Genomic DNA, 17,444 nt, shown 5'->3' on the forward strand with positions numbered 1-17,444 from the left:
TCATAACTTTGAGAAAGAAGGAGACAAAATGGATACAACAATTAGAAAGTTTAACCCCCAAAGGGTTAAATATTGACCTCGATCTCCAGGCGTTCATGCTCTGAATTGTAATGTTTAAATAAATACTGAGAATGATTTTATAGTCACAATCGCAAATTGAGCAGGGATAGGCATCTGTAAGTATAATGATAGGAAGAGTAGACAATATGATCCCTAGGCACTCAGGCTCTGAAGTGTAACTAGACACTGGGAATGGTTTCACATTAACAATCGCATATAGAGTAAGGATAGATATCTGTCAATAGAATGATATGAGGATTAGGTAATATGAAGGACAGCCAGTCTAAAAATAAGAAGAAGCTATTTTGATATAGCAGCATCCTTGAAATATGTAAATACAATATAATTTTTAACATTATGTATGTACATCAATAAATAAAGTCATGATAGTACAACATTTTTAGTGCACGAAATATAAGTACAAGAACGTATACAGGAGCACACGGTACCCTAAGTATTTTAAGGATGTGTTTTGATTATGTGATTTTTTATAATGTAACTTTGGGTAGAAAGAATATATGGATGTTAGTTAATATAATGAAATGTATATCGAATGTATCAAGCCGTTTTAACTTTGTAATTTCGTATCTTTCTTATGGCATACCAATCTGTATTTGGTCAGAGGTGTGTGTGATAAATTTGGACATGTGATTGGCCTATGAGATAGGAATAGGGTGGAGCTATCAGCTTTTAAACTACGGACCCCCGCGAAAAACTTCATACCTTGTTTGCAAGTCTTGAGAAAGTTCGCAGAGGTCTAACGAAACGCGTAGAAGAAAAAGGCACAAGGCAGCAGTCACTAAAAGAACGAGGGAATACAAAGCCCGTCTGTTGGATGATCAATAACTGACTGTGTATACCGGAGACAGCTCGATCACAGAGAAGACGCAAAAGTCATAGCTGAACCGGGACAGAATAATCCTATATGATCTGCCACATTGAGGCGCCTGTTTTTATCTAAGCTCTTGTAAGTGCAATATGTATGTAAGCGCAATTTGGAAGCATTAAAACTTTTACCTTGAGTCGTGGCTGCGCTCGTTTTTTTTTTCCAGTCATGTGACTGCTATTGAAAAGCATTGAGAAGCAGTGCATTTATTAAAATAGCCAGTAGATGGAGCTGTCCGCTTGTGTTACAGCAAAGCCAAGCAAGCTGAAATTAATCAGTTTAACCAGACCTGAGCTATCAAGCAGATTTCAAAGGAACAAGATCTTCCTGTCTATAAATCAGTCCAGATTGGAATGCATAGAAAGTACTGTTTGCAGAAAAATTCAAGTAAAGTCTGTGTTGTGTGATTATTTTATTAGGTTTATAATGCTGTTTAGCATTCAAAATCTTCATTTCAAAGTTTTAAAAATAATGTATTAGGTGTTACTTATGACAATTTTGAGAGGGGCCTGGAACCTATCTCCCTCACTTCCCATTGACTTACATTATAAACTGGGTTTCAATTTACAACGGTTTCGATTTACAACCATTCCTTCTGGAACCTAACCCCGGTGTAAACTGAGGGCTACCTGTATATAAAACACACAGAAAAGGTCCAGAACTTACTCACAAGCTCTCAGCAAAGACCAAAAGCAAAAATGGAAGGGCTAGCCACCGCATATGGCCAAAAGGGACAAGCCCAGGTACCACGTCAAGGTCCCTTCCAAACCTGGGTCCCTAAACAATGAAAGCTCTCAACCAAACAAACTGGGAACAAGTGATGGGTGCACAGGCTTATGTAATCACCATAGACATATACAAAACATGGAAGGGGACTTTACTCCCAGACTGGACTGGGTACACATCCCATGACCCTGCAACATGCTCAGCCCTGGGTGCTCAATGGCATTCACAGGAAGCTGTGCTGTCCCCAGAGTCACAGGCAGTTAACCCCAGACAGGTCTAGGTGCAAGGCCCATAAGGAAAAATACAAAATAAATTAATACAACACAGAGAAAGTCCAGCATTTCATCACAAGCTCTCAGTCAAGACCAAAAGCAAACATGGAAGGGCCAGCCACTGCATCTGGCCAAATGGGACAAGCCCAGATACAATGTCAAGGTCCCTTCCAAAACCTGGGTTCCCAAACCAGCCAAACAATGCAAGCTCTCAACCAAACAAACTGGGAAAAAGTGAAGGGTGCACAGACTTATGTAATTACCCTAGACATATACAAAACACGGAAAGGGGACTGCACTCCCAGACTGAACTGGGTACATGTAATGTATCAGTCAAGCATGACTGTCTCTTTAAATAATTTCCTCCTCTCAAACTTAGTGCTTATTTAAGGGATCCTCCCTCCTCCACAAATTGCTTCAGTTATTGTGCTGTTTGTATGGTGCACAACTATCAAGTCACTTCACCCCTGTGCCTTTTTTGTTCCCTGCTGATTTATTTCTCTGTTTGTCAGCTTCCAGCTTGTTTCAGGATTCTCAAGTTTGCCTGTCTTTTTCTCAACCTCCGGATCTCCTTTTCTGCTTGCCTGCTGTATTCAGGATTGCTTCTCAATCATATTGGAGTTTCCCTGTCATTCTTCCACCTGACTACCTTCATTTCCTTTTTGCCTACTACAGCTGCAAAGTGGATCCTCACAGTCTCTCTTGTTAACAGCTTACAGTGGATTTCTCCTCTCTCTTCATAAAACCTGACAGGTACAGATTTATTAATCTACATTTGCACATCACCTTACCAACCTGTGTTCTTTGGGAAGTATTAGGTACGTGCTAGGAAGTTCATTATAACATTCTTTTGAACTGTATTTTAGCTAAGGTAACTCCTCCTCAGCTTTTATCTGAGTAACGCTACATAGTATTTTCTATCAGAGAATAACTTTTCATTTTGTTTCTTATCATCCAATCTTGGATGACGTCATGAAGGAACATTCATTCGGGAAGAAGACGTCGAAAGAAGAGGATGCTCCGCGCCAGATGTCTTGAAGATGGAGCCGCTCCACGCCGGATGATTAGAACAGCCAATAGAATGCAAGCTCAATCCTATTGGCTGATTGAATCAGCCAATATGAATTTTTCACCTTTAATACCGATTGGCTGATAGAATTCTATCAGCCAATCGGAATTCAAGGGACGCCATCTTGGATGATGTCATTTAAAGGAACATTTATTTGGGAAGAAGACATCGAAAGAAGAGGATGCTCCATGCCGGATGTCTTAAAGATGGAGCCGCTCTGCGCCGGATAGATGAAGATAGAATATGCCGTCTGGATGAAGACTTCTGCCCGTCTGGAGGACCACTTCTCCTGGCTTGGATGAAGACTTCTCCCGGCTTCGTTGAGGACTTCTTGCCGCTTCGCTGAGGACTTCTCCCGGCTTCGTTAAGGATGGATGTCGGCTCTTCAAAACTGTAAGTGGATCTTCAGGGGTTAGTGTTAGGTTTTTTAAGGGTTTATTGGGTGGGTTTTAGTTTTAGGTTAGGGTTTGGGCAGCAATAGAGCTAAATACCATTTTAAGGGCAATGCCCATCCAAATTCCCTTTTCATGGCAATGGGGAGCTTAGTTTTTTTTTAGATAGGACTTTATTTGGGGGGTTGGTTGTGTGGGTGGTGGGTTTTACTGTTGTGGGGGTTGTTTGTATTTTTTTTTTTACAGGTAAAAGAGCTGATTTCTTTGGGGCAATGCCCCGCAAAAGGCCCTTTTAAGGGCTATTGGTAGTTTAGGCTAGGGTTTTTTTTTTGGGGGGGGCTTTTTTTATTTTTATAGGGCTATTAGATTAGGTGTAATTAGTTTAAATATCTGAGCATTTCTTTTTTTATTTTGTGTATTTAGTGGGGGTTTTTTATAATTTAGGTAATTGTATTTCATTTATGTAATTTATTTAATTGTTGTGTAATGTTAGGTGTTAGTGTAACTCAGGTTAGGTTTTATTTTACAGGTAAATTTTTATTTATTTTAGCTAGGTAGTTAGTAAATAGTTAATAACTATTTAATAACTATTCTACCTAGTTAAAATAAATACAAACTTGCCTGTAAAATAAAAATAAACCCTAAGCTAGCTACAATGTAACTATTAGTTATACTGTAGCTAGCTTAGGGTTTATTTTATAGGTATTTAATTTTAAATAGGAATTATTTAGGTAATTTTAGCAATTTTTATTTAGATTTTAATTATATTTAAATTAGGGGGTGTTAGGGTTAGGCTTAGGTTTAGGGGTTAATAAATTTAGTATAGTGGCGGCGACGTTGGGGGCGGCAGATTAGAGGTTAATAAATGTAGGCAGTTGGCGGTGATGTTAGGGGCGGCAGATTAAGGGTTAATAATATTTAACTAGTGTTTGCGATGTGGGAGTGCGGCGGTTTAGGGGTTAATATGTGTTTCTATGGATTTTATAGTTGATCTTTTATCATTATCTCAGTCACTCTCTACCATCCTGGTGGTGATTGACCACTTAACCAAATTGGCTCATTTCATTCCACTCAAGACCTTACCCACAGCCCTTAAAACTGCAGAAGTTTTCGTTAATCATATTGTCAGATTACATGGGATACATTCCACCATTCTCAGTGACAGCGGGACACAGTTCATGTGTAAATTATGGAGACAATTGTGTCGACTTCTCAAGATTGATGCTAGGTTTTCCTCAGCATATCATCCTCAGACTAATGGTCTCACTGAGAGAACAAATCAGATTCTGGAACAATACCTTCACTTCTACACCTCACACCTTCAAGATGATTGGTTCAATCTACTTCCATTGGCTGAATTCACTTACAATAATTCCACCAATTCCTCTACAAAAACCTCCCCATTTTATGCTACATATGGTTATCATCCTAACTCCGTACCTACTTTGCCTAATTCCAATAATTTGCCTGCAGCCTATGATTTTGCTAAAAATATTAAGGAGACATTGGCACTCTTAAAAGAACATTTGTCTGGAGCTAAAACCTCACAAAAACTATTTTACAACAAGAGACACTCACCTCCCCCTCAATATAAAGTCAGGGACTTAGTTTGGCCCTCGACTAAGAATTTACGGCTCAAAGTCCCCTCTAAAAAGTTAGCTTCTCAATACATTGGACCTTTTCCTATTCAGTAGGTGTTGAATCAGAATGCAATGAGACTAACCCTTTCTAGTTCCTACAAAATACACTCTACTTTCCATGTATCTCTATTGAAACCCTACACTGGAAAAAATGATCATGGTCTACCGCCAACACCTCCTTCTCCTATCCTGATCGATGACCACATTGAATATGAGGTACACTCAATACTTGACTCTAGACTGGTTCATGGAAAGTTGGAATACCTTATTCACTGGAAAGGATATGGACCAGAGGAGGATTCCTGGGTATTCTCTACGGACATTCATACCCTTAGGCTTATCAGAATTTTTTATACTAAACATCCGTCTAAGCCAAATTGCTTCAGTTATTGTGCTGTTTGTATGGTGCACTACTATCAAGTCACTTCACCTCTGGGCCTTGCTGTTTTGCCTGCTGATTTATTTCTCTGTTTGTCAGCTTCCAGCTTGTTTCAGGATTCTCAAGTTTGCCTGTCTATTTCTCAACCTCCGTATCTCCTTTCTGCTTGCCTGCTGTATTCAGGACTGCTTCAATCATATTGGAGTTTCCCTGTCATTCTTCCACCTGACTACCTTCATTTCCTGTTTGCCTGCTACAGCTGCCAAGTGGATCCTCACATTCTCTCTTGTGAACAGCTTACACTAGATTTCTCCTCTCTCTTCATAAAACCTGACAGGTACTGATTTATTAATCTAAAGTTTGTGCACATCACCTTACCAACCGGTGTTCTTTGGGAAGTATTAAGTATGAGCTAGGAAGTTCATTATAACATTCTTTTGAACTCCATTTTAGCTAAGGTAACTAACTCCTCCTCAGCTTTTATCTGAGTAACGCTACATAGTATTTTCTATCAGAGCATAACTTCTCATTTTGTTTCTGATAATGCTTTTAGCCACAAATTTATCATATAAATAAGCAACATCTATCTGAAAAAAGGAGTATCATTGCAGTACACATCCATGACCCTGCAACATGCTCAGCCCTGGGTGCTCAATGGCACTCACAGGAAGCTGTGCTGTCCCCAGAGTCACAGGCAGTTAACCCCAGACAGGTCTGGGTGCAAGGCCCATAGGGAACATTACAAAATAAATTAATACAACACACAGAGAGTGTCCAGCACTCACTCACAAGCTCTCAGCCAAGACCAAAAGCAAAAATAGAAGTGCTAGCCACTAGCGATTTTTTGCACTTACCTATATTGTGGTAGTAACACAATCAAGTTATCCATTTGGTGGTGAACTATTCTTCAAGTCTTGTGATTTGATGAATTTTCTATAATTGTGATACATTCTTATTACATTTTATAAATGTTTGTTTCACTAGCCATCACAAGTAGTATTATTGTTATTATCATAGTGCCTCTATAAATTAATACTGAGAAGTATTGATTTATTTGTTTAAAACAATGCTTTTGTTTATTATGAGCAGCACCATTTTTAATCCACAAGCAAGGGATATAAAACAGTCTGTTCTATTGTTGTAAAAAACAAACAAACCACTAAGCAGTGGGTTATACTTAAAATCACTGCAATATGTATTATTCATCATTTTATAATTATTTCATTTTTTCACTTCATTTGTGCAGTGTCCATTACTTCCTGTCCCAGCTCTACAAAGGGGCTGGGTTATCTACCAGAAGGCTTATCTACAGGGGGCGAAACTACAGAGGGTGCAGAGGCCCAGCTTTAAAAAAAAACAAAAAACGTTGACCTTCCACTGCCTGCACTGATATCATGTGAGTGTGACATGATGCTTCACTAGTGTCTCTGACTACAGGGGTTAGTGTTTCTGTTTTACCCATTGGTGTTTATGTGCGTGTGTGTGTGTGTGTGTATGTATGTATGTATGTATGTGACTGTGTGTGTATGTATGTATGTATGTGTGTGTGTGTGTATGTTTGTGGAACCAGCAAATTACAGACCTTGTTACCACAGCATGGGGGGGCGGGGGGTAAACAGTGTCACTATACAGTATCACTATATACAGTATGTGGGGGCTGGACCATGTCACAGACTACTGAGGTCACTTTATAAAGTACTGGGACGGGTAGGGTTAGGCCAGCCATCTCACCGGCAGATTACAGACTGTGTCACTGACTCACTATATACAGTACTGGTGGGTTAAACAGTGTCACTATACACAGTAATAGGGGGTCAGACCATCTCACAGACTGTGGCACAGGGTACCTCCTTTTGAAGACATGTAATCTGATTCCCATTTTTTTTCTGTGTTAAATATAAAAAAAAAAAGTATAAAATTCACTTTTTTTTGGGGGGGGGGGGGGGGGGCCTTCTTAGATTCTTGCACCTGGGCCCTGTGGTTTCTAGTTACGCCAGTTATCTATCATGATACAATAAAACTTCTAGTGTAACATGAACTAGCTTAGTGTTAACTGAATGCAAGAGAAACAGGCAGTCCATTTTGCCCATGCACAGAAGAGGACATAATGAAACTTAAGTTACCAACATATTAGCTCTCATCTCTCTGTCCAAAAGAGGTTTTCTTTTATATAAGTCCACAAACTTGTTACTGATGGGATATACATTCCTACCAGGAGGAGGCAAAGCTTCCCAAACCTCAAAAGCCTATAAATACCCCACCCACCTCACTCATACCTTAGTTTAAAAACTTTGCCTCCTTAGGAGGTGGTAAAGCCTGAGGTGCTTGATTCTTCATTGAAAGGCGCTCTAAGCATATTGAAGCCCAGTTCCTCGCTAAGTACAGTGTTTGTCTGAGAGATATGAAGGGAGTTTTGCCTGATGATACCATGTTTTCACCTATGGGAAATCTATCCATAAGGCTCTCTGTAAATTTGGTCACAGGGATCCATCTGCTTCTTCCCTTTACAGATCAACAGTATACTCAGCTACCATTACCTCTGCTGATATGTTTCAGTACTGGTTTGGCTGTCTGCTATATGTGGATGGGTGTCTTATGGTAAGTATATATCTTTTCTAAAGGACACTCTCAGCTATGGAAAGGCACTTTATTTGGTAAATTTCTTAATGTATATGTTTATATATCTATATCTATCTATCTATCTATCTATCTATCTATCTATCTATCTATCTATCTATCTATATATATATATATATATATATATATATATATTGGCCATGAGACAGGTTGTTTTTATTTTCCTTTAAGCATCAGTATCAGTATTGGAAATTTTGCTTAGAAAAAGTCAGAATATGAGAGCTTATTTATTAAAAATGCTTACTTTTAGGCCCTTATTACCTCTGCATTTACGAAGGGTCTTTTTCAATTTCGTGTGCAAAATTGTGCACGCGATGACGCTATTTATGTCATAATTTCATGCCGTTTTTTGGCGCTAAAATGTCTGTGTCTTTTCTCTAGTTTAAAAAGCCACTCCCACTTCACTCTGGGCTCTCATAATTTTTAGGGAGCTATAACGCTTGTTTTTACTCATCATTAATATTAACTATAAAGTTTTTTAATTAAGCATTGTTTCCCATTCCTGAAAACTGCTGTATTTAAGAAGAATGTGAAATTTTTCAACTAATGTTACTTTTTCTTTTTTGTTTTTTATTTTTTTTTGCCATGTCTCAAACTGAACCTACCTCTTATGTTATCATAGGAACTGAGCTTCCTGAACATATTTCTACCAAAGCTAAGTGTGTTCATTGTAAAAAAAGCTGATCTTAATTCTTCAGCTCAATTATGTGGCTCCTGTTTTGAAAAATTATTACATGCTGATAATATTTCTATGAATACAAATGCATCCAATGTTGTTTCATCTCAGTTTAATGCGAAAGGCATTCCTGCAGAAATGAAAGATTGTATTCCTGCAGTCATAGAGAAGGCTATGACTGCTATTCCTCCTTCAAATAAACATAAAAGGACTTTACAAAGTTTTCCTAAGTCTAGTGAATTTTGTACTGACCGTCAGCATACTGATGTATCTTTTACTGATGTAATTCCTCTGATTCAGAGGATCCTACATCAGAGACAGAATAGATAAATCTTTTTTATTTAAAATTGAACATATTCACTCACTTTTGAAGGAAGTATTATTTACTTTGGGTATTGAGGAGTCTAAACCTCCTGATGATAAATCTTGTGATCATTTAAATTCTGTATTTAAGACTACTGTTTTTACACCTGAAGTTTTTTCTATTCCAGACGCTATCTCTAATGCGATTGCTAAATAATGGTCTACACCTGGTACCACTTTTAACCCTTCTTCTAGGTTTAATCAACGTAAAATCTATGTCTTTAGCTATTCTATTATTTTATTATTATACTTTATTTATGAAGCGCCATCATATTCCGCAGCACTGTCCATGGATACAGTTCATTTAAATAAAACAATAATATAAAACTTCTAAGAGACAGGACACAATTTACAAACACATACAGGAGGAATTGAGGGCCCTATTCCTGTGGGAACTTACAATCTAGAAGTGTAGGAGGTTGAGAAACAGGAGATGAGGACTGCAAGATTGAGAAAGATGTTAATGCAGAGTTAGATGAGGGAAATGTTGTTAGGTAAGAGAAATATTATTGAGTTGGGTGGTAGGCTTCTCTAAACAGAAAAGTCTTCAGAGAGTATTTAAAGGATGAAAGATTAGGGCAAAGCCTGACAGAACGAGGGAGAGGGTTCCAGAGGGTAGTTGCTGCACGACAGAAGTCCTGCAGTCTAGCATGAGAGGAGGTGATAGTCATAGATGCAAGGAGCAGGTCATTGTTGGATCTTAGTGGGCGGGCTGGAGTATACTTGTTGATTAGAGAGGATAGGTAGAAGGGAGCTTTTTATGCAAGGGTAAGAATTTTGAATTTTATTCTGCTATGTATGGGGAGTCAATGAAGGGACTCGCAGAGAGGTGCAGCAGATACAGAGCGACAGGAAAGGTGGATCAGCCTGGCAGAGGCATTTAGGATGGATTGAAGGGGGAGAGGCGGGAAAGAGGAAAGCTAGTAAGTAGGTTATTGCAGTAGTCAAGTCGGGAAATAACAAGGGAGTGGATTATTTGCTTTGTGGTGTTAGCGCACAGAAAATGTCAATACTTGGAAATGTTTCGTAGATGGTTGCTGAAGGATGTAGAAAGCGATTGGATATGGGGGCGAAGGATAGATTTGAGTCAAGCGTAACTCCGAGGCAGCGGAGTTGGGGTGATGGAGGAATGGTGAGAGCTTTATGGCTTAAAGGGACACTGGACCCAAATTTTTTATTTCATGATTCAGATAGAACATGCACTTTTAAGCGACTTTCTAATTTACTCCTATTATCAAATTTTCTTCATTCTCTTGGTATATTTATTTGAAATGCAAGAATGCAAGTTTAGATGCCGGCCCATTTTTGGTGAACAACCTGGGTTGTCCTTGCTGATTGGACAGCACCAATAAAAAAGTGCTGTCCATGCTTCTAAACCAAAAATTTGCTGGTTCCTTAGCTTAGATGCCTTCTTTTTCAAATAAAGATAGCAAGAGAACGAAGAAAATTTGATAATAGGAGTAAATTAGAAAGTTGCTTAAAATTGCATGCTCTATCTGAATCATGGAAGAAAAAAATTGGGTTCAGTGTCCCTTTAAATCTTGGAATGCTGACATGGTGTCTCAAACAAGGTTACTGTCTCTCTCTTTTCAAGGTGAAAACTTTTTTGGTTCTCAATTGGATTCTATAATCGCTACTATTACTGGGGGAAAGGGAAAATTTAAAGATACTAATCGTTTTTGTTCTTTTTGTCAGAATAGAGAACAGAAAACTGCTCCCTCCCCTAAAGCCTCTGCCTCTAATTGGAAACTATCTCTAAATTGGAATAAATCCAAGCCACATAAAAAACTGAATCCGGCCCATAAGCCTCCATGAAGGTGTGGCCCCCAATTCAGTTCTTCTGGTGGGGGGCAGACTAAAGCTATTATAATAATTTTGGGCAGACTCTGTCCAAAATCAGTGGATTCAGAATATTATTTTTCAGGGGTATCAAATTGGATTCAGAATAAGACCTCCCATGGGAAGATTCTTTCTCACCGATGTACCAAAAAAACCCAGTAAAAGCCCATTCATTTCTGAAATGTGTTTCAGATCTAGAACTCTTGGGGGTAATTGTTCCAGTTCCTCTTCAGGAACAGGGGTTGGGTTTTATTCAAATCTTTTCAGTCCCAAAGAAGGAAAATTCTTTCAGACCAATTTTAGATCTGAAAACTTTAAATCAATTTGTAAGAGTCCCAACTTTCACAATGGTGACTATAAGGAAAATTCTGCCTTTTATTCAGCAAGGTCACTTTATGTCCACAATAGACTTACAGGATGCTTACCTTCACATCCTGATCACTATCCAGATCACTATCGATTTCTGAGATTCTCCTTTCTAGATAAACATTACCAAATTATCGCTCTTCCATTTGGCCTAGCAAAAGCTCAGAGAGTATTCTCAAAGGTTCTTGGTTCACTTCTATCTGTAATCAGAGAGCAGGTTATTGCGGTATTTCCTTATTTGGACGATATCTTGGTACTAGCTCAATCTTTTCATTTAGCAGAATCTCACACAAAACAACTATTGTTGTTTCCTCAAATATATGGTTGGAGGATCAATTTACCAAAGACTTTCTTTATTATTCAGACAAAGGTCACCTTTTTAGGTTTCCAGATATATTCAGTGTCCATGACTCTATCCCTAACAGAAAAGGGACAATTGAAATTGGTTTCAGCTTGTCTAAACCTTCAGTCCCTATCATTCCCTTCAGTGGCAATGTGTATGGAAGTTTTAGGTTTCATGATTGCAGCATCGGACACGATCCCCTTTGCTCGTTTTCATATGAGACATCTACAACTTTGCATGTTACACCAATGGTGCAAGGATTACACTCAGATATCACAACTGATATTCTTAAATCCCAATGCACAACTTTCTCTGACTTGGTGGTTAAACCACAACTTTATTCTTCAAGGGGCCTCCTTCGTTCATCCTACCTGGTCTATGATCACAACAGATGTAAGTCTTACAGGTTGTGGAGCTGTCTGGGGGTCTCTGAAAACACAAGGAGTTTACCAATCAATATCCTGGTACTCTATTCAGAGCTCTTCAGGCTTGACCTCTATTAAAGAGAGAACCTTACATTTGTTTCAGACAGACAATATCACAACAGTGGCATATGTTAATCATCATGGGGGGACTCGCATTCCCCTAGCTATGAAAGAAGTATCTTGAATACTTTATTGGGCGGAATCCAACTCTTGTCTAATCACTGTGATTCATATCCCAGATGTAGACTACTGGGAAGCGGATTATCTCAGCCGTCAGTCTCTACTTCCGGGGGTGTTCTATCAAATTGTACAGATTTGGGGGGCAGAGCCTACTCTCATTGCGGAAAGACACGTCTTTGTGAAGCTCCTGAAGTCTGAAAGATTTTCCGTGGTTTTCATGCAGCAAGTCTACGTTATTTTATACCTATGTGATCATCAGTTTAGCTGGGATCCGACAGATGTTAAAAGTGGATGATTTGTTTTTTCCCTATGTTCTTTGAGACAGCTATGTGGCACTTGTCCCCACAGGCCTAGAAGCCATTTTGCAACTTGCTGCGCTTGAGCAGCGTGAGTATCCCAAGAAGCGAGGCCAGTGTGGGGAGTGAAACCTAGGTCTGGGGCTGCTGCAAAATCCCCCCCAAACTCTGGGGTAAAGATATCCTGTAATAGGATACAATAACACAGGTAGCAGATCTATTAAAGAGAGAAAGCCTCACTTGCGTTAAGATTAGCAAGCTTTCCCACCTCCGACTATAACTTCCCAAGGCATGTACAAGAGTTTATGTGTATCAAACCTGGAGTCTGCTGATATTCTTGTGGCTAAGCTCGGTAACCTCCTAGATGTTAATGAAAATGAACTCTTAGAAAGTTTGTGATCTGCATTTACCTTTCCAGTGGTCAACACCACTGACAATAATTTACAAGCAGTTCCTACTCATGTGTCAGAGAGAGGTTGCAGCACTTTAAGTTTAAAGGTGGCAATAACTTATTTAAAGCCAGGAGATATACAGGAGCCAACAACCCCATCTATAAAAGAACCAGCAATTGGTGAGCTTATTATGGTAACTGCTGCATATGAGATGATAATACCACTCTCCCAAGTAAAATTTTCAGTGGCAGCTTTGAGTATTACCCTATCCCACTCAAGGAAACATGGTCCGCATCAGGAACTTCAGCCAAGAAAATTCCCCCAAGATCAGTACGAGTTGGAGACTCAATAGGTATCCGCTCCACAAGATCCCGACTTCTTATGATCTGCTGACATAGAGCTGGTAAAAAAGTATGCTGATCGCCTTTCTGGTCTGAAGAAATCCGGAGTGGGTTAACCTACAGTACATATATCCTGCTAGCCTTGGCAGTATATCGAACTGCTGACTATGAGACATATATTCATACACACTTGGAAGAGGACTGCTGTGTATTTAAAGACCAGATCATATTAATGTGATTATAAAGGCTAGGTGTAATGCAAAAGCCAGCTAACGATCTGCTGAAACAGGGACTCACTCACATTTAAAAGAGGACTGTTTTTTTGTATATTCAGAGAGCACATTATCATGAGCGGAATCTCCCCTAAAGTTGCTCTTGTACCAAGACCTCATCGCAGATTTGTTCAGTTACAGTCAGAGGTTTCGTCTTGTCATAAATAGTTATTATTGGTTTAATTGTGAGTGTTTTAACATAAATATATACATGTTTGGACTTCTCTGTGATAACACATCGATAGTGAATTAATGGGTAAGCAACCTCTTTTGTTAAACAACATATTTTCCCTCCGTGGCTTTACAGTTATACCAGCTGCCTGCGGTCGGGGCAGCTTGGAATGTTCTTTACCCATCATTTAAAAAGTAGCTTCAAAGGGAAATTTGACGCTGACATTTGGGGCTTAATAATTGCGAAAGACTATATTCTAGTTGTAACTCCATTAGCTATCCCTCATAGACACTTTAGGATTAATTGTAGTAGAAGACGATTAAAATAATTTGACTACAAGTATCCCTTACTTTTAAGGTATCCCCTAATACTTTTTAGCCCATTATAGGAATATTATTTATCTGGCTGGTTATTTGAAGTGCCTCTCTAACATAATCCCCTCAGGGAACGTTTAACTCCAAATTTGCTCTATTAATGAAAACTATAGGTTTGATGAGTTTAGAGTTATCGCGCTTTCCTTTCTATTCCTTCCTAGTACTAAGAGATGCTTTCCAGTTATTAACCACTAGCATCTAAACCCACGATATCTGCAAGTATGTTCTGTAAAGATTATTGTTTCAAATGCTATACCCAGTGTTCACAACACATAACCTTCATGTTTAAGATCCGTTTCCATATTCCCAACTTAGTCTAAGACACCCACTAATATTAGGCCCACAAGCAGCCATTTTATGATATATCATTAGTATCTCTGATCTTATTTTTAGAGTGAGACCAGGCCGAAAAGTGGTCTATTGAGTTTGTTAGGAGTGATGTTTCCAGTTCAATCTTCCCTTTTCTAACTGTTAAAGCTTGGGTTGGGTCCTAAAATGGCCTTTTGAGTTTTATGAGGGATGTTTCAGCTGGACAGAGAATCTACTATGATGCTATACCAATCTGTACTGTTAATTGTTGTACTGTTTTGTATTTCCATACGGCATGTTTAATGAGTAAAATTTGTTTTCCCCCACACTGTAACACATGTTCACATAGTTCCACAAACCCTCTAAGAGGGTTCGGTCAAATATCCTCCTTTTACTGACAATATTCTTATAGCATTGAAAGCCAGAGAGTGGCTTTAGTTTGCCAAAGGAAGCGACATATCCAATGGAATTTAATTAGGTCACCAATTTATATAACTTAGCTTTTTATGTCTCAGACATAGTTTTATCTGCTGTGTATTTATCAGAGTACAAGCGACTTGTTTTGTGTCTCTTTATGTATTGCAACAGACTATATAACTTTCATATTTCTGTAATGGTCTTTGATCTGTTAATCTGAGGTTTGCAATGTTCAGTGATATGCTCATGTCTGACCTCAAATTATTGTTATGTCATCTCTTAAACCTCAATAAAAGTCTTTAAAGAAAAAAAATACAAATTGTACAGATGTGGGGCTTTCCAGAAATAGATCTGATGGCCTCTTGTCTGAACAAAAAACATCCCAGGTACCTTGGTCTTACCAGCCTGCTTACATTTTTCCCCCTCTGGTTCTACTTCCAAGAGTGATCTCAAAGATCATAATGGAACAATCTTATGTGTTTCTGATAGCCCCAGCGTGGCCTCACAGGATTAGGTATGCGGACCTTGTCCAAATGTTCAGTTGTCCCCGTTGGCCTCTTCTTCTAAGACCAGACCTTCTATCTCAAGGCCTGTTCTTCCTTCCAGATCTCAAATCTCTAAACGTAATGGCATGGAAATTAAATATTTAGTCTTCAGTCATAGAGGTTTCTCTGACTCTGTGATTAACACTATGATTCAGGCTCACAAGCCTGTCTCAAGGAAAATTTACCATAAGGTTTGGAAAACTTACATTTCATGGTGTTCTTCTCATTATGATTATTCCTGGCACTCTTTTCAAATTCCTAGGATTCTACAGTTTCTTCAGGATTGTTTGGATAAAGCTCTTTCTGTTTTATTTCACAGAAAGATTGTTAATCTTCCTGATATTCACTGTTTTGTCCAAGATTTATTTCATATTAAACCTGTCATTAAATCTATTTCTCCTCCTTGGAGTCTAAATCTGGTATTAAAGATACTACATGCTCCTCCTTTTGAACCTATGCATTCTTTGAACATTAAACTACTTTTTTGGAAAGTGTTATTTCTTTTGGCCATCTCTTCTGCTAGAAGACTTTCTGAATTGCCTGCTCTCTCTTATGAATCTCATCTGATTTTCCATCAAGATATAGCAGTTTTGCGGACTTCTTTCAAATTTTTACCTAAAGTTGTGAATTTGAACAACATTAATAGGGAAATTATTGTTCATTCTTTGTGTCCTAATCCTAAATCTACTCTTGAAAGATCTTTACACTTTTTGGATGTAGTAAGAGATTTTTTATACTATGTAGATGCTACTAAGGATTTCAGACAGACTTCTAGTCTATTTGTTATTTTTTTTCTGGTTGTAGTAAAGGTCAGAAAGCATCTGCCATTTCAATAGCATCTTGGTTAAAACTTTTGATTCACAAAGCTTATTTAGAGGCGGGCCAGTCTCCGCCTCAGAGAATTAAAGCTCATTCTACAAGATCAGTTGTCACATCTTGGGCTTTCAAGAATGAGGCTTTAGTTGATCAAATTTGCAAACCGGCCACTTGGTCTTCCTTGCATACTTTTACTAAATTCTATCATTTTGATGTTTTTGCCTCATCAGAAGCAGCTTTTTGGTAGAAAAGGTTCTTCAGGCAGCTGTCTCAGTTTGATTCTAGTGCCTATGAATTAAGTTTTTGGAAAATTTAAAAAAAAGTCATTACTTTTGGATTTAATTTCTCAGCAAAAATAGCTGTTTTTATTTTATTCCTCCCTTTATTTTTGTTACTCGTGGACTTCCACATCTTGGGTATTATATCCAATCAGTAACAAGCTTGTGGACTCTCGCCACCTATATGAAAGAAAACATAATTTATGTAAGAACTTACCTGATAAATTAATTTCTTTCATTGTGGTGAGAGTCCACGAGGCCCACCCAATTTACTTGGAAGCAGATATTGTATATCTAATTTGCATATCATTCCTAGAGTTTCCTAGTGCATTGGTAACAATATATACAAAGTACTTCTGAGGAAAGCTAGAACAGGAATACTTGCCTAGATTTTCTAATTTTCTATACAATAATTCTACAATTTATCTCTTACTTTTGTGCAATGGAGGATTTTAATGTCATGGTTTGATCTCCACTATAACTCAAAAGAGTATTGCTTTTTCTCTAGAAAGAAGGTTCACCAAGCAGCAAGTTAAACCTACCTTCTGCTGATGAGGGTCAAACAAACTCAAAACAGTTGTCTAGAAGTGGTCTCTCTTGCTAACTCCTACCTCATAAAGGGGATTGCTGTGTTTAAAACAGTAATTGGAAGCAAAAAGTAAGATATTGTATATCTAATTTGCTTATCTTACCCAGAATTCCCTGGTGCATTAGTAAAAATGTATACAGAGTACATTTGGGAGAAGCAAGAGGTCATACTTTCTTTTAAGGACAGATATTGGATACTCAGAGTTTGCTGAAAAGGATAGAAAGAGCTGTGTCATCTGCATAGTGATGTTAAAGCAGATCATGTTTTCAGATAATGTCTCCCCGAGGTAACACGTACAATGCAAAAAGCATTTGAAGTAAAAATCAAATAGAGCCTAGGAGCACTGCACATGACAAAGATATAGCTTTGCATGAGTATACACCAGATAAA

Source organism: Bombina bombina, chromosome 2 (assembly GCF_027579735.1).
Source record: "Bombina bombina isolate aBomBom1 chromosome 2, aBomBom1.pri, whole genome shotgun sequence".
Taxonomy (NCBI): Eukaryota; Metazoa; Chordata; class Amphibia; order Anura; family Bombinatoridae; genus Bombina; species Bombina bombina.